The 18,938-nt window shown below is 36.0% G+C and overlaps 2 pseudogenes; both read right to left on the bottom strand.

Annotated features, from left to right (window-relative positions):
- Positions 1–6,728: 6,728 nt before the first annotated feature.
- LOC149166896 (BTB/POZ domain-containing protein At5g48800-like) lies at positions 6,729–8,993 on the bottom strand (annotated as a pseudogene).
- A 153-nt stretch (positions 8,994–9,146) lies between these two features.
- On the bottom strand, positions 9,147–18,597 carry LOC149166895 (uncharacterized; annotated as a pseudogene).
- Positions 18,598–18,938: the final 341 nt, after the last annotated feature.

Genomic DNA, 18,938 nt, shown 5'->3' with positions numbered 1-18,938 from the left:
GGCCATCTAGATGCCCAAATTGTAACATAAATTGTGAAACTATCAGTCATCTAATGGAAGAATGCCCATTAGCAAAACAAATCTGGGAGAAAGTCGAAAAATGCAATATGAGAGCACACCCCAGGCTGGAGGATATAACGGCAAATATAAGGACCTGGGCCAAAAATCCGTTCAAAAGCAGGATTCTTAACTCTCTGTGGAGCATCATACCTGGCTTTCTGTACTGGACCCTATGGAAAGAACGCAACCATAGAATCTTCAATAGCACATTCAGATCCATAGATGATCTTTGGCTCATCCTAAAAAAAAACATTCAGGAAACTCTGGCCATCAGAGTATGGAATGATAATGATATGCCAGAATTTCCAACAGGAGCACAGCATTCTGAAGGAATGGAATCTTGATCTCAAGTCCTTAGTCAAGACAATCACCAAACCTTCCACCAGATCCGCTTCACCATCCTCTTGGTCCCCTCCTGCACTCAACTCATACAAGCTGAACTTCGACGGTGCTGCCAAAGGCAACCCTGGCCCTGCAGGCTTCGGAGGAGTTATTCGTTGACACAATGGAGAAGCGATACTAGTATACTATGGCACAATAGGCAAAGATACCAACAATGCAGCAGAGCTAGAGGGTCTCTGGAAAGGAATTTGTCTAGCTGATCAGCATCACTTCTCCCCACTGGAAGTTGAAGGCGACTCTCTTATACTCATAGAGGCAGCTAAAAGAATACAGGCTGGTGCTAAGGCAGTCAAGATAGCAAAAAGCTGGAGATTGCTAAGCCGATTGGAATCTTTGGAGGAAAAGCTCCACACTCCCCACAATTTAACCTTCCATCATATAAGGAGAACTGCTAACCAGGTAGCAGATCGGCTGGCAAATCAAGGAGTGTCACAGTCGACACCTTACTTCTCAGGCTCCCTAGACACGGTTGAAGATGCTCAACTCAAACAGGACTGCATCTCTCTGGTGCAAAAAGACCTCCCTCCCCCGGATGCGGGTGTCTTTGACGTGTGAGCGGCAGGTGGCTCGTCACATGGGCAGCTGTCAGCCCGGACGAGCCACCATATACCAGCACGCTGATGCATTTACTGTGACGGAGGGTGAAGCCATCGGGAGGTTAAGTCTGGCTCAAGCGCCATTCAATGCGGAAGGCGATTTCATTGGGATGTCAAGTCTGGTTCAGGCGCCATTCAATGCGCAGCATCGGACAGGGAGAATGGAGCTCAATAAGTTCGAACCCCATGTTGCATTCCCGCATTCTTCCAAGCGGTTTGAGCAAATTCTGGCAGAGACAAAACATTCTCTGGCAAGGTGTAAGCTTTCTCAGAGGGAAACTGATACGGGAGACAGTCGAAGGATGCCAATTGAAAGGCTCAGGATGAGCAGTCGACGCGGCGGTTCTAGGGGTCGCTCTGCTACTCAGAGGCCCGCCATTTCGCCCTCCTCCTCAGTGGATATTACGTCTGAGCAGAACAGAAGTCCGAGCAGAACAGTTGGCCGTAGAAATGAAAGAGGCAGGGGAGAAATCCTGGATTGCGGTCATAGGGAGCATCCAGCCGTCAGATATCGCATCCCCTGCACGCTGGAGAATAATACGCTCATCGTCTCAGTCACTGTGGAGCATTGCAGTGACCTCCGGGGGCCACGGGACGACCTGACGGTGCCAAGGGTGGATATGCAGGTTCCCAGAGTTGATATGAGACGACCCACTCAAGCTGAAGAGGCCGGCCCCAGTGAGCCGGCTCAGAGGATGATGCGCCCAGACGCGGAGGAAGATAAGAAGCTCAAGGGTTTAGCGACGGATGAGCCTCACATTACTGATGAGGATTAGCTCAGAAGCCTCTCTGTTCTCACGGCCAGGAACGCTACTCTCGGTCCATCTCTTTCTGCTTACTTTGTCTGTCTGTTATGGGGTCAATGTCCACCGTGAAGGTTTATGTGTCTACAATGTCAGTCTACGTGTCAACTATGTCAAGTTATGGGTCCATCGTGTCAAGTTATGTGTCCACTGTGTTGGCTCAAAAGCCTGTTGTGTCGATTTAAATGTTGGTTATGTCGGAAGGAAGAAACTGGTCCCTTTTTGCACCAGTGTGGCTCTGAATGGCTAATCATGGGAAAATCTCTTCGGAGATGCGAGGCTATGGCCCTTTTGTAAAATTGGATGTAATTTTGGTTTTTTGTAATATAAATTAGCGCAGTCTTATGGAGAAAAAAAAAAAAACATGTATTTAAAATCCTTAGATAAACTTATTATGTAAAATTTTTGTATGATAGATTCAAATCAGTAGTCTCTCATATTTAACCAATAAATATAAAACCCTAAATAAAATATAAAACCCTAAATAAAGAACAACACATGCTCAAAAAAAGAAAATGAATTATTGATATCATAAATAAATTCTCCCAGTCACAATGTAAAAGGTCACTGCAACAAGTACATCATCGCTCCAAATAAGCGTCCATCTCCCGAGCCTACCATCCTCTAGTCTTTGTAAAAAACCTTCCTTTCTAATGAGCAATTACATTCTTTATATACTTGTGGGAGATAGTTTCCCATTTAGTTTTCATAACTTTCCTTTAAAAAATATTAATATTAATTACATTAATATTTTCTTTCTTCGTAAATGAAATATTTAATCAATCATTTCATTTGATTGATTTTGTCCAAATCTTCAACCCAACAATGCTTTAAAACATGTTTATTTGTTATTTGTACATTTAAAACATGTTTATTTGTTATTTCTACATTTAAAAAAAACATGAATTAATTTTTAATATAAAACCATAATAATAAAAGAAATTAAAATAAATACAATCTCACCCTTTTGCAAATCTCTCCTAGATTTTTTTTTTTTTTTTACTTAATTACACTAAGCGTTTCCTATGAAAATGACTCTCCTCCCCGGCCACTACGATTAAGATAGTCTAGACCATTAGATTGATTTTCTACAGGTATTAATCAGTTCAGTTACAGTTATTCAGTTACGCTGTTGTTCAAGTTACGCGGGTTTCCCTCCTAAAAGAAATGCATTTACGTTAACTGTCATAGTTTTTCCACAAAATTCATTGAGAGAGCCTCCCCAATATTCTCTATAAGCTGGGAGATGGCCGCAACAAATTCTGTTTCACTCGACAATTTTTACCTTGTTTTGAATTTTATTTTTTTTTCTTCGAACGTGTTTTGAATATTCATACAATTTCCAGGAAACAAAGCAACAAGCCTTTTGGAATTCAATTAACATTCCAAATCATAAAATGGCATAAGGGTGTCGTATGTTTGTGTTATGTTACAGCTCGATATTTGGAAGTGGAAGAAAATGGAGTTGGGAGCACAGATAGCCTCAAAGGAACCAGAGGACGCGCAGATGGAGGTGATGGTTAATGGAGTGGAGAATGAAGAGGGCAATGTTTTAAAAGGAAACACGCTACACGCTAACTCTCATGGAAGCACGTTCAAGCGGGTTGATTCAGATTTGGAGTCGAGTACAATTTTTGGAATGGCTACTCATGGCTTGGTTAGTATCAATGATAAAATCAATTCATTTATGACTGGGCAGCATCACCTGATATTGTTATTATTATTTACCTGATGTTCTGAAATCCTTATGGTAGGCAATGCCGGACGGGGCATTCTGTTACTGTTATGATAGGTTGTGAGGCATTCAGTAAGAGATCGTACCTCAAGATTAGTCTGGCGATGGACTTCAACAACATCACGCAGCCTTCTTATGAACTCCAGATTACCAGTTGTTATTTCTCGTATCAGTTGTTGTTCCACTGGTTCTTCCATAACACAGGCTGAACGCGAGTTGCTTCGATTTCTTGTGTTTGATCATTATTGGCGGCTATCTCAGTCTTCTCATGAATATTTTGAGTGACTATCCGAACAGCTTCTTGTATAACGACCTCATTCTCACGAAAAAGAGGCAATCCGTCCAATATAATAGCTTCTTCCTCACGACGACATACTTCTTCCATGTGACTATTATCATCGCTTATATTTCTACTCCCTCTTTCGGAGTCTCTTTCTCGTTGCCCTTGCATATTGAAATATCAAACTAAAATGGATGGCCAAATCAAAATAGATTAGATAGGCAATCACCGGCGAAATGAAAACGGAAAGCCCCACAAGATTTACTCAAGTTTATGTCACTGGTAAAATTAGGGTAGCATAACATGATTCACTTATTTATTTATATTATTAAGGTTTATTTATTTATATTATTAAGGTTTATTTTTTAGGGTTTGGTAGATATAGATTTAATATGAAATTAAATTGGTTTAATTTCCCACAATAAATAATCTTTATTTTAAACATTGATTATGTTTTTTTAAACATTGGTTAAAGCATCAACTGTATTAGTTGGTGTAATTATAAATTTAAAAACTTAACTATTTTATAAAATGGATTTCCAAAATCTAATCACATTTCTAATATTTAAGACAACTTAAAAAATATTAGTAGAATTATTTAATAAAATTGTTTTCTCCTTTAAATTTAACAATATAATTCTACAATCATTTATTTCATTAAAATTGTTATTTTAAAAATAATTATTCTTTTTATTTAAAAAGTTACCTTAAAAATAATTAAAAATGTTACTTTAAAAATAAGAATGATAATAGCAACAACAAAATTGCTCTCTCGTATATCTATTCAAACTTGAAATAAATCATGTATATTGAAATGAGGGAACTTTCAATAAAATAGTTTATTAATTTTACAAATGGTGATTTTAGTAATGAACTAATCTTGCAATTATAATCCATGATATAACTATATTATGCAAAATAGAAATTTGGAAATTTTTTTCACAGACACACTAAATAAATAAAATTGCATAGAATTTTGACTTCCAACTTCTCTCTTTCTTACGCTCTTGCCTTACGGAGTTCCCATTACAACATGTGGTACTATTGCTTGTATATGAATTTTTTCCAGCTATATAAAAACATTACGTATTAATAACAAATTTAATTTGACATCAGGAAAAAATTCTTATCCTTATTCTTTCAAAGGCAGTCCATCAGATCGTGTCTCCATAATTATTCTCCATAATTTTAAATATTGTATTAAAACACAAATTAACTTTTCCTCTTTGAATTCTTCTTTCTCTAACGAGTTTGCAACAATGAAAATAAGAAATCAGATTTAAAATATGTAAAATTGGTTTATATTTAACTTGCTAATGTTCTGGAACAGATTCTGTAAATTATTTCAAAACTTAAAAACCATATATTAGTACCTTGAATGCTCCTCCCTGCCCCAAATAAATTTCTGCCTAAAAAATTTCCGCTCGGCCATTAATAATAGAAATTTTGAATTTAATAAGATATATTTTAAACTTTAAATGGAAAGAAATTTAAATAATATACCTTTGAGTTCAAAATATAAATTCATAATTTAGTTTTAAAATTTAATTATATTTTAATATAAATTTGAAATAATCTGAGGTTAAATCATAAAGTTAAGTTTTAACACCAATATGGCATTTAATTACAACATAATTAAAATGAAGAAACGATGCAAAAATTATATTTTATATATTTGTGTCTGTGTGTTTCACGACGGTACCAAGGTTTGAAAGGACATGCATAAAGGGACATTATTTAATGTTTTAATAACTTCTTTGTTGGTTGAATCATGGGTGAGCAGAGAGAATGAGTTTAATCCATTAATTTAATTTAATTTGTATTTTGTTTATTTTATTTTATTTTTTTATTTAATTTACCATTTATATTTATATTATTTATTTTATTTTATTTTATTAAAAACAAACGGATATGATTTTGACACACAGTTTTTTTTGAAGTCTTCATCATTAATAATAATTTATTTTATTTGTTTTATTTCATATATATTTTATATTTATATTATTTATTTTTTGAGAAGATTTTTTGGCGGAAAATACTTTTGTTGACGCGTTTGTGTGGGCTGCATGCAAATCTTCCAATGGCTATATTTGACTAGGAACAACTAAATTTTACGACTAAATTTCACTAGCTAACTTGACTGGACAGAGGGAAGTTATTTTTATTATAATTATTACCAAAATTATTGTTATATTTATTACCAACATTTGAATAAAGGTAAAATTTGTATTTAATAATCAAGAGAATGAATCAATTAGTTATTACTAGGCCTTGTCTTCAATTATAATCATATAAATAAATGGTTAGATAATTATTATGAAAGTTAGTTTTTTTATATTTATTACCAAAAATTGTAATCACTAAAATCAAACATTAATCATTAATAACCTTAAAATTACTAATATGGAATACTAATTAAATATATATGTATAAAAAACCTTAAATCATTAATATAATATGGAATAATATGTAACTAGCAATTGTCCCAAAAGGTACAAAGAGAGGCTAAATTGGAATTGTTGAATTTTTCTAGAAGATGGTTTGTGGAAATGTCTTATTTAATTTTAGAGTAAGTTAATTACCCAAAATCAAGAGGTTAAGTTAATTACCCAAAATCAAGAAACCTTTATAGATGGCCAAGTATGTATGAAGAATACATCTCATTCATATGCAATACCAAATCCATCTTTTATTTTCTCTAAGTAAAATTTCAAAAGCATGAACACATGCCATTTCATATGCACAATAAACCCAACTTTTGAAATTTCAATGCTTGGATGCATCCCATTCATATGCTACAGTAAACCCATATTTTCCTTAAATTTCAATCCATAAACACATCCATTCATGAGCTATAATAGAACCACAAAAAACAAAGCCCAGCGCTGCAATGCCAGAGCATTATCCCCATTCAAAAGCAAAGAAGTAGCAAATATAAGCCACAGTCTTGACTGCGCAAACCAATCATTTCCATCTGAAAAATCAAGAAAATAAAGACGATGACCAGTTAAAGAGATGATAGTGACCCTTTTTCTGGCCTTCTTCTGAATATGCTGTGGAATAGTTGCTTAGACCAGTAGATTTTGGATATGGCCATGCACAGCATATTCTATCATCAAGTTCTTCATCTGTGTAGATCTTAAAACCTTCTTAGTGGCATAATCCCAGCTTAATTGCTCTGCAGGGGTTTTTAATACCTCTAGTTGGCTCATTGGAATGGCCATGAAGCAGACTAGCAGCCTGCAAGAAGGTGCAGGCTTGTATAGAGACAGAACAACGATGGACCTGCAAATGCTTCCTTTAATGGAGGCATGATTCGAGGGAGAGGGCACAAAAACACACACTTCTACTGCACTAATACACACACTTCTACTGCACTACTACAGTCAGTGATGTCAAGTTGCATTACTACTGTTTAACATAATATGAAAATATCAACTATGTGGTATGTATATTTACTAAAAGAAGAGCAATAGCTAAAAGTTTAATTAGGCCAACCTTGAGGTATGTGTGAATTGCTTTGTAGAGCTGATCATGAGCAGGCCTACTGAAGGATGGCAGAGTTTCCACGAAATCCAAGAATTTAGTTGGGGAAATCCATGGACAGGCTGCAATTTCTGTAAGATATTCGTCCCAAATTTTGGAAACATTGTATACAGTGGGGTGATGCTCGAGGAACTGCGAGAACTGGTGTTCCCTTCACTGTAAAGGGTACTGTAATCAGAATCATCCCCCACATCCGTTTGCAGAGACATAAACAGAGAAACTATATGTTGCATGTTGTCCACCTCGGGCGAAGTATCCACAACATAAATTTCTTCTTCACAAGGGGTCTCAGAATTGCTTCTATAACCATCATAAACTGTCTCCCTATCATCACCATTGTCATTCTTCTTCATCAATGGTAGTACAAAATCTGCAAGCCTAGCCTGATCGAGCTGGCCTGCAATTCTGATTTCAAGCCTGAACCTGCATTCTTTTCCCACATTCCATGCAAAGGCACAGCGAAGTAGCCCAAAAAGAAAGCTAATTGGCACTATGTCTTCTTTCTCCACGGGAAGCAGCCTAATGATAGATTCTAGTACATTTTTCATTTCAGAGTCCTTGCCCTTCATGTGACCGTGGATTTTAATCACATCATAAACCCAACTATCAACGTACAGAACCAGAGCTCGGCCGATGAATCCCTCATAATTCCCCCCTACCTCCTGATGGACTCCATTATCTAGCGTAAGTAATCGATTGGGAGCGTTAACAGGTCTTCGATCAGCCAGTCTTTCTCATAATTCTCCATGTGATGACCCCCATCAAACCCAAGCTCCATGGGTTTCAGAGGAATCGATGTGGACCCCTGCTTCTCATTCATGATTTCGGAGTAGGCCAACAGCGCCAGCGCCTCAACAAAGGCGCTAACAATTTCTAGCTCCCGGGCTATGGGATGAAGCTCCCCGCAGCTCCGGAGAGCTTCAATGGTATCGTCCCAGTTTTTTAGTATAACGTCCTAGAAATACAGTTGACTTCTTCTGTAGAGATTCCCTCTGTATTGCTCCTCCGTCATTTCAAAGAACTCTGAAGCACATCGTATGGCAGCAACGGTGGACTGTCCCATGAGGATGGTAGAGCCGTAGCAATAAGCTGCTATTAGCTCAAAAATCCTAGCCCCGCCAGGAGGGTTCAAATAAATCTCTTTGGCATCCATGAGCTCCCTTTTGAAATACCCGCTTCTGGACACCAAAGGGAACTGCCAGCACAAAAAAACACAAGTATTTGCATGCATTGGTACTGAGATTAGAAAAATCCTTCAGAATTTAAGGAGACCAGGACTGGTTTGTATACCTTATGAAGCTCAAAACTGCAACCTAAGATGTGAATTGTAACACTGGTTGGAAAACCAGTAGCTTTGTACCTGTGGATACCAGATTATGTCTCATTTTCAGTTTCACGGCATTCATGGCATCTCAGAATGAAAAGCACGTCTTTGTATCATTAAATAGTGAAATTTACAAACCATACACATCTTTTGCAGATCTTTCGAACTCGATGCAAGATAGAATATGCTGTGCATGGCCATATCCAAAATCTGTTGGTCTAAGCAACAACCATCTGATCCATGACATCCAAGATACTGATGGTTATCCTATTTTGAACTTGAAGGCTATTTGTTTTTAAATCAGTGTTGGCATGGCAAAGAAAGGCTCGGTCATCAGCAAATTGGCAAAATGGGAAAAATAACAGTGAAATTAAATATTAAAACCTTGTTTTACCCACACTTATGTCATTTTTTTCCTGAGAATATACACATCAGTTTCTTCATACGCATACTCCAGATGCAAATCGTTTCTTCATACGCATACTCCGGATGCAAATCCTCATGGGTACTTTCTCCACAGTGAAATAATTAGGACAAATCTGCCAAAAAGGCTGATGGGCTTCTGTAGATCGTATCTGATAACCTAATAGAATTACAGTATTCGCTCCAGAAAGGGCATTCATGGTGGAAATCAAAGGCTCCACAATATTCTCCAAATAAACAACATCCGTGACAACAATGAAATCAAATGGAGGCTTCAGTACCTGAATCTGCTTCTCGTTGTTCCAATAGAGCTGTGAAATCTTCACTCTTCCAACGCCGGATCCTGGTTTTCCGGCCAAGGCGAGGGAGGTCGCCGCTGTGTTTTTCTTCACGTTGCGTTTGAGGGCGGGCAGAACGGGGGCGATGTCGGTCAAGACCATGTCGAGGCCGAGCAGGGCCAGGCCCATTCCGGCGATGCCGCAGCCAGTCCCGAGTTCGATTCCGCGTTTGTTCTTGAATTGGAAGATTTGGGCGTATACGGGATTGGGGTTCGAGGTTGGGGTGAGGAGGCAGCGTTCCACGAATTTGACGAAGACGAGGGAGCAGGCCAGACGGAGGTGCCGACGTGGATAGCAATAACCACTGGTAGACCAAAGAAATGATTAACTCTGAGGCCAAGAGTGACAAAGAATGGGAAAAAGCAGTAAAAATATCTTCAAGAGTGACATAAAAGAATGGGAAAAAGTAGTGAAAATATCTTGCCATGCCACAGAGGTGAAAAGAAGGCAACTCCACTGATATTTGGAAAAAGCAGTGACATTTCAAATCAACGGTTGAAAGTGTCTCCCCTGATCCAACGACGCATGATAAAAGTGTTGACGATTGTTGATGCATAGGAAGGCCTATCGGCCTAAATATATATTTTCCGAATTAAATATAAATATATAAATAAATAGTTAGTTAGTTATTATGCAAGTTAGTTTCTTGTAATATTATTATCATAAACGGAAATTGTAAGAATTAACTCCCAAGACCCTAACCTATTAATAGAACTATCTAAAATAAAAAAATAAATCAAATATATATATATATATATATATATATATATATATATATATAAACATAAACTATATATATATATATATATATATATATATATATATATATATGTGTGTGTGTGTGTGTATGTATGTATGTATGTATGTATGTATGTATGTATATATATCCTAGAGGTTTATTTTACCTAATAAATTAAATAAAGGACCAATAACTAAGATTAAGGAATCTAAAAGTATTGAGAAGAGGAAAAATCCTTAAAATCCTCGAAGAAGCATACGGTTGGTTAATTCATTTATAGTTTAAAATAATAATAATAATAATAATTTAAATAAATAAATCACTAGTTAAAAGGGAGGGGAGGGCGTAATTACTAGTTAAAATCAATGTTTAGGAACAGAAGGAATATTCATATAGAATAAGTTTAATGAAAAGGATTATTCATCTCGAGGGAGTGAAAGAAACTAAAAATAGAGAGACGAGAAGGGAAAAAAGGGAAATGATAAATCAAGGTGAAGAGGGGCGAAACAAGGAAGACCTAGGCCGAGGATGACAAGGGAGGGCAGGGAAGCAGCTAGGAGGAGAGGGCATGGATCCAACAACTACTAATTTTTCATCCATCACCTCTATTGAGGTTGCTCAGCCTTTTTTCGATTTCTATGGCTTCCATAAATTTTCAGTGATGGAAATGCGCCACCTTGGCAATAACACGGGCCTCCTCAATGCATACATGGTGCTTAGTCTTCTCCGCATGTTCTGCTAGGGTGGAAAACCGAGTCGTCCTATGTTTTATGTCAATTGAGTGCTCTTAATCCCTTGATTAATAGAGCAACCAGACTCACCAACATATGGGGTCACATAGGAACATTGAATAACATAGACACATTTCATGTCCTTGGGGTCAACCGGGTCTTTTACTGATCTAAGGGAGCTACAGATGGTGTTAAGGGGTCTAAAGGTGGAGGGAACATTATGCTTCCTAAGAATTCTAGCAATCTTATCAGTGGTCCCCTAGATGAAAGGGAGATGAACCCCTGAGACTCACTCTTTAGGGTCTTTCTTGACCAATGAATTCTTGTTGGCTTTGAGGAAAGCTTTCTGACCGAGGTGCCTACTATAACCATTATTAGCAAAAACATTAAGGAGATGAGCCTTCTCTTTATCGAGGCTCTTTTCATGAGAGATCCTTAGCGCATGAGTAGCTAGCGTGTTGAGAACACCCAAATTTAGGAACCATATTGTTTACTCCACCTTTAGACCCCTTAACACCATCCGTAGCTCCCTTAGATCGGTAAAAGACCCAGTTGACCCCAAGGACATGAAAGGTGTCTATGTTATTCCATGTTCCTCTGGGACCCCATATGTTGGTGAGACTAGTCACTCTATTAATGAAAGGATTAATGAGCACTCAGCCGACATAAAACATAGGAGGACCGCCCTAGCAGAACATGTGGAGAAGACTAAGCACCATGTATGCATTGAGGAGGCCCGTGTTATTGCCAAGGTGGTGCAATTTCATCACCGCAAATTTAGGGAAGCCATAGAAATCGAAAAAAGGCCAAGGAACCTCAATAGATATGACAACCGGAAAATTAGTAGTTGTTGGATCCCTTCCCTCTCCTCCTAGCTGCTTCCTCACCCTTCCCTCCACCCCGTCCCTGGCCCGGGTCTTCCTTGTTTCCCCCCTCCTCACCTTGATTAATTGTTTTCCTTTTTTCCCTTCTTGTCTCTCTATTTTTAATTTCTTTCACTCCCTCTAGATGAATAATCATTTTCATTAACATTATTGTATGAACAGATGAATTATGAATATTCCTTCTATTCATAAACATTGATTTTAACTAGTAATTCCCCCGCCCCCTTTTAACTAGTGATTTTTCTTTTTTCTAAGCTATAAATGAATTAACCAACCCTATTCTTCTTCAAGGATTTTAAGGATTTTGCCTCTTCTCAATACTTTTAGATTCCTTAATTTTAATTATTGGTCCTTTATTTAACTTATTAGATTTAATAAACCTCTAGGGGATATATATATATATATATATATATATATATATATATATATATATATATATATATATATATATATATATATATATATATATATATATATATATAGATATATATATAATGTTTTTATTTTAGATAGGTCTATTAATAGGTTAGGGTATTGGGAATTAATTCTTACAATACAAAGAAAATAACTTGCATAATAACTAACTAACTATTTATTTATACATTTATATTTAATTCAGAAAATATATATTTACATATTATATTAATGATTTAAGGTTTTTGATATATAGCTAATTCATAATATACATATATATTTAATTAGTATTCCATATTAATAATTTTAAGGTTATTAATGATTAATGTTTGATTTAGTGATTACAATTTTTGGTAATAAATATAACAAAAACTAACTTTCATAATAATTAACTAACCATTTATTTATATGATTATAATTGGAGAAAAGGCCTAGTAATAACTAATTTATTCATTCTCTTGATTATTAAATACAAACTTTACCTTTATTCAAATGTTGGTAATAAATATAACAATAATTTTGGTAATAATTATAACAAAAATAACTTTTCTTGTCCCTTTCCCTCAGTCCAGTCAGGTTGGCCAATCAAATTTATCCGTTTCTCAGTCAAATTTCCCAGTCCAATATAGCCATTTCCTTGTCAAATATAGCCATTGGAAGATCTGCTCTCCCTATTTAACATGTAGCCATGATCTGATTCTTCAACTTGTCCTCATGATGAACCACACTCGTTGGTTTGAAATGCGTCAACAAAAGTATTATGTGATTTTCACCAAAAAAATATTCTCAAAAACTTGATATGGACCACAAAAGCTTAAATTCAACAATTATTTATTTTATGATTTATTTTATTTTATTTTATTTTATTTATTAATTTATTTATTTTTGCTACAATTAATCTAGAAATATAAAAAGAAGTCATGTAATCAGGGAAATGCAAGGCAAAACCCACAAAGATAGCTTAGGTTCTAAAGGTGGTCGAGTTTAGTGCCAAAAAATGCATAATCATTCAACTGTAGTCCTGGAAAATAGATTCATTTTTGGTGTGTAAAGGAGGTATGTGTCATGTGGTATCAGAGTTGTAGGTTCAAAGTTGAGGCCTAAGGGTCAAAACATAGCCTAAATAATTGGGAAAAAAGTATTATGTTCAGGAAAATTAATTCTTATTTTGTTGTAATAATGTACAGAAATAAGTGGAAAAGAGTGTAGTGATGGTAGAATATTTTTCCAACTCTCCTAGTGAAGGAGATCAACTTTAGGTTCAGTTGGAAGATGAAACTTTACTTCCAATAGCCCAACTTTTGAACATTGTAAGAGACAGGACACAAGAATTGGCTACTATTAGGGTCAGTAATGAGCATATGTTGAAGGTAAGTGCAAAGTAGTAGAAGCTTATTAAAGAGTTTACTAAAAATTCAACCCATAAGCCTCTAGATACATAGGATAAAGGGGGTAGAGAATTCCCCTTAAAGTGTAAAAATGTTGAAAATGATAATGATAGTTTGAAAATGAATATGACAAGATTGAAAGTGAATAAGAGTCAGGTAAAGCATCTCTAATATCTAACAAATCAAGAAAGTAAAAGAAAATGGAGCTCAAAGGAGAGTTCTAAAAGATCAAATCACCCACATTTGATGGAGAAAAGGAATAAGATGCAGAAGCCTAGCTATTGAATATAACCAAGTATTTTCAAATATATGAATTCTCCAACAATTTAAAGTTCATATTAGCAATATATCAATTGCAAGGTAAAGCTTCATTATGGTGGGAAGAAGCAAAAACAATGCACAGTATAGAAGAAAAGATAGCCACGTAGAATTACTCCAGAAGCAGTTCAAGGAAAAATACCTGATTGAGAGGTATTAGAGTTGGGACAAATAATTTTGTTATTTGAAGCAAGGACAATTAAATATGAATGAGTTTGTGGTAGAATTTACAAACCTATTAAAGTATGTTCCATACACTTGAGAGCAAAAGCGAAGGTGCAGTGTTTTCTAAACTACCTTCCACTCTCATATAAGGAAAGAATTGAATTTGACAATCAAAATACTATGGATTAAGCTGTGAGAAAAGTGAGACTCTGCTATCAATTGTTCATATAGAAAAATGAAGGTTCAAAATCCTAGTGTAATAAAGAAAAAATAAATTTGGAACTAGAATTAAGAAGTCAAAATCCTCGATTTTGTTTTTTTCTGGAAAAAACCATCAGTGTAAGAGGTTTAACCAGAATAATCATCCACAACCTACATAGTCCCAAATCGGTTCCAAAAATATTGATTTTAATAATAAAGGAACAAATGGTGGAAGAGAAAGAGAATTGTTAAAATGTTGGGGTTATCGAAAACCCCATTTAATGAGGAATTTCCCATACAATACCATATCAGTTCAAGCATTACAATTTGTGTGAGAAGCATCCATATTAAATGACATAGCCAAAGATATACCAAAGATTAATGTTGCTCTAGAAGACTGAAAAGCAGAGCTTAAGTCAACCATGATCAAAATTGAAGGTAAAATAATAGGCCAGCCTATCCATGTTTCAAGAGATCTAGGAGATAGTCTTAGTTATGTCAATTTGCAACCCATGGAAAGATGCAAGTTTAAAGAAGAAAAATTTAAACCTTCATGGTTAGTGTAATTAGCTACAGGAACTAGAAGAAAAGTAACAAACTTGGTCACAAAATGTTCTGTAAATTTAAATGGATGTAGAATAGAATTAAACTTGAATATAATACCTTTAGGCTCCTATGATATGTTGATAGGAATGGATTGGCTGGAGAAAAACAAATACATAATTAATTGTTTAGAGAAAATGATTACTTATGTCACTAAAGAAGGATAATTTCAAGTGAAGAAAGGCATAACCAAGCCTATTTGTACTAGATAAATTTCATCCTTGTTGCTAAAAGGGTGTGCTCGAAAAGGTTATACACTATTAGCTGTCCATATAGAAGAAAACACACAAAAAACACAAGATATAGCCATAGATGATTTGGCAGTAGTTAAATAATTTAAAGATAGTTTTCTATAAGAAATTCTAGGATTACCACCAAAGAGATACCTATAATTTTCAATTGACTTAGTACTAGGAGCCACATATGTGTCCAAAGAACCTTATGGAATGAGTGTGTGTAAAATTATGTAATTGGAAATGTAATTAGAAGAGTTATTGGATAAAGGATATATCAAACCAAGAGCTTCCACTTGGGAAGCCCTAGTGCTATTTGTAAATAAAAAATATGGTACTTTCAGGATGTCCATAGATTATAGACATTTAAAAAACTAAAAATTAAAAAGAAATATCCTTTGCCTAAAATAGATGACATGTTCAATCAATTTAGAGGGGGGAACAATTTTCTCAAAACTAAGCCTTAGATAAGGATATCATCATTTAAGAATAAAAAATGTAGACACTCATAAGATTACGTTCAGAAGAAGGTATGAACACTATGAATTCGTGTACTACAATTCGGTCTTACCAATGCACCTGCTACTTTTATGTGCCTAAGGAATAGTGTGTTCAACAATTATCTAGACAAGTTGATATTTGTTTTTATTGATGATATTCTAATATACTCGAAAAACCAAGAAGAACATGAATAACACTTAATAATAGTGTTATAGACTTCGAGGGAACATCAATTGTATGAGAAGTTTAGGAAGTGTGATTTTTATTAAGATAAAGTTCAATATTTGGGACATGTTATCTGTTGGAACAATGATTGATATTAAGAGGGGGAGGGTGAACAAATGGTGATGGAATTTATATCAATTTAAATATTTATCCACAATTCCAATCAACCATGCATATTCACAACATTATCTCATTAAAACATATATGCAACAGTAAAATCAAAACATAATAACCATCAGAAATATGAACTACAAGCATGCACACATAAGAACACAAGTATTTCTGGTGTAAACCCTTTCGGGAGAAAACCGTCCTACCTCTGTTGTGCTACTCAATTATTTTTATTAATTTGTTGAACAAATTTTACATGGATTAGCTTACACCCATAAGTCAGAAGACTTGGCTTCCTCTACAGTATGATGGCATATATCAAATTGGAAATATGTTTCTCTTGCGGATCTATGGACTACCATCCACTGGAAGCTCCCACGATCATTGATCCTTGCCCAACTACCATTGGATTGTCCAACTCCTATTGGATAGAGAAAAATCTTCCTACCACTGAATGCCAAATCACTGTCTATATTGAAGCCTCCATGCCTTCACTTCCCCCATGCAAACCACATTTCATAAATGTTTCATACTGGATTCTCAAATCACTCAACATGAGTAACCCAACAACTCTAGGATTCTACATATAAAATTTGAATCAAAAAAATTTCACGGAGATGAGTAATTCTTCTCTTCAATTGACACCAAAACAATGCTCTCAAACACATCAAAAACTGCCAATACTCCTCCACTCTACAATACATAAAAATTTAATTTTGCATACACACACTCTCTGCAATACAATGTGAGTAGCTTCAATAAATTCTACTCACTCACAATTCCCCCACAATACCATACTCTCACACTCTCACCACAACCAACTAAATAGACTCAAATATTTCTTCTATTTATCATTTTTATGTGTTGAGTCACTTAGTAAATGCTACAGGTTATGGATCACTCAACATTCTATTCACACGCTTTAGATTTGGTTGAGATAGAATTTTTTACCAAATCAGCCACTAACTCCACTAGCCCTTTGATATCTTCAACCTCGATAAATTTCTACAGGGAACAGGAACTTTTTCGACCATATGCCGAATTTTTTTTATCAATAACACCACAACAACACCAAAATTAGCTGAGTAGCATGAGGAATGCAGAGCAAAACTAATGAAAAACCACTGTCACTCCCACAACACAACCTCCATGCGAGTGGAAGTCATCAATCACTCCCATAGGCTTGGATCCATGTGCCTGGATCTTTTCAGCCGCTCTGAAGACTCAACAAGCATGCGACTGGGGCTAAGGATTGTCAAAACTCAGTCAAATCTGCTCAGAAATTGCTCAAACTTCTTCCAAAGCTTAAAAATCCTTTGTAGGACCTCTATAAGTCACTGGTACCTTTGAAAGACTTTACCAAATCACTGCCACATCACTGTTATCATCAGCAGTCAAGCTAGGTTGACTAGGATGACAACCAACAACCATACTAGCACATGGGCAATCAAACTGATCCACAAACACTCTGTCATCAATATTCAGCTCTAGAACCTGTCAGATATCCTCCAACACATGTACAACTATCTCAAGCATCTACTTACACATGTAGATCCTCTTCAAACCCAAAGTATAGGCAACATACATGATCAAACATAAACATCTGAAATGAATGAGCACATAACATGAGATGCATAGTGATCCGGATTTAAACAGGAATGCAACAAATTACAGATATAACCATACACACAGAGATGCAACATAAATAATACTTCATTTGATTACTATAAAATACTAAAATATGCTTCAAATAGTGTTGACACCTAATCCGAAACGGATGGGTGAACTGGACAGTCATCTAGAAGATGAACTGATCCATTGTATTTATGTATATAAATATGAGTTAGCTAATGAATAATATCATCAGTTTTTTCTCCCGCTCATCCTGGAGTTACCCTGGCCTGACATGGTATCAGAGCACAGGTCCCAGAAATAGTTGTAACTCCTGCTGTCCTGAGAGTTGCTCATACCTGAGCGTTGCCTCTGTCATGCGTTTCATTCTCTGCCCTGACACTGCGCCCTCTGCCCTGCTGAATGTGCAATACACCTGAGCGTTGATGCGGTTTTTTATATTGAATGCATAGAAGCATTGTTATACCTTTTTGCTGCCTCTCTACGCATGAATACACCTCTCTGCGCATGAATACGCTTCAAATTCCTTTACACCCAAATACCATGCCTCATTCTGTCGCCCTTTCATCTCTTGCACTGGACTTATGCCGCTGAAAATCGTTTTAATACCTCCATAATCGAAACTGACGAAGACCTAATCCCCATTATCGAATTTGCAGAAAACATAATCTCCAAGCTTTTGCTCTCGCACTTGGAAGACCTGGAGGCGTTTTATCTCACAAACGAGGTGTTTGGCCTTTTCCGGAAGAGGAAATTTAGCTTCGACAGTGTATGCGAATGGGTGGAGCATGCCGCAGAGAAGAAAGTGAAAAACCTCACTCGTGGTGCGTTTGAGATTTTGCGTTTCCAGTTCTCCTTCTGCACGGGTCGTAGCTCCAAATATAACCGACAGCGCCCAGCGTTTTGTGATTCGCAGACCCTCTCGCTTTCTCTTTTGTGTTCCATGTTTTTGAAAACGACTGGTCTTACGTTGTTTTTATGAAGCTATTGGTGATTCAGAGACCTGTAAATTGCTTTGCAACCTGCCGAAGCCGTAGGGGTCACAATTCCAAATTTCGCGCAAATTCTTTCAAATAAAAAAATCACAAAGGCGAGTTCTCTCTTTCTTGATTTGTCTATTCGTGCCCGCCCAACCTGTCAGCGCTCTACACAGAAACAATGTGCTTTAATTGCAGCTTTGTGTAAAAGCTGGTCATATGTGTTTTGAAAACGATTGGTTTTTATACGTTGTTTTATGAAGTTATTGGGCGACTCAGAAAATTCCTTTACAAGATTTTTATACATTG

This window comes from Pinus tabuliformis, chromosome 5_1 (assembly GCF_031772625.1).
Source record: "Pinus tabuliformis cultivar Carrire ecotype Pingquan chromosome 5_1, CPIR1, whole genome shotgun sequence".
NCBI classification, from domain to species: Eukaryota; Viridiplantae; Streptophyta; class Pinopsida; order Pinales; family Pinaceae; genus Pinus; species Pinus tabuliformis.
This window is presented reverse-complemented; position numbering and strand designations above follow the sequence as displayed.